Source organism: Mirounga leonina, unplaced genomic scaffold (genome assembly GCF_011800145.1).
Source record: "Mirounga leonina isolate KUSES-001 unplaced genomic scaffold, KU_Mleo_1.0 Mir_171, whole genome shotgun sequence".
In the NCBI taxonomy this organism is placed as follows: domain Eukaryota; kingdom Metazoa; phylum Chordata; class Mammalia; order Carnivora; family Phocidae; genus Mirounga; species Mirounga leonina.
Window position 1 is genome coordinate 19,150,823 of NW_023270436.1, and position 504 is coordinate 19,151,326.

The 504-nt window shown below is 44.8% G+C and overlaps 1 protein-coding gene across 2 annotated transcripts in view; it reads left to right on the forward strand.

The window, feature by feature from the left end:
* The window catches only part of MYO18B (myosin XVIIIB), a 246,725-nt gene that overhangs the window by 128,414 nt on the left and 117,807 nt on the right, over nucleotides 1–504 (forward strand). The gene's annotated exons all lie outside the window — the stretch shown is intronic.

The window sequence follows — 504 nt, forward strand, 5'->3', positions numbered from 1 at the left end:
TCCATCCATCCATCCATCCATCCATCCATCCATCCATCCATCCTTCCATCCATTCATATACCCACCTTATCCTTCCATCCATCCCTCCACCTATCCAGTGAAAGTTATGAAGCATTTATGATATACCAGGCATTGTAGTAAGTCCCTCAGACACAATCATGAACAAAAACGTTTGCTATTTTTATGAGTTTGGATTCTCTTCTGGATTTCCATAGCTTCCTTTATGAGAGCTCTGATCATCCTAGGTTGGGGCTGTCTTTTTGTATGTTTGTCTTCCGTACTAGATTCTGCTGGAAGAGAATCTTCCAGTGCGTCCCAGTGCCTGGTATGCAGTAGTGCGCTCAGTGGGCATTTCAGTGCATGGGAGATGGAACAATGTATGACGGATGGGTGGATGGAGAGATGGAGGGATGTATGGATAGATGGAGGGATGTATGGATGAAGAGATGGATGGATGGAGAGATGGATGGATAGATGGAGAGATGGATGGATAGATGGAGAGAT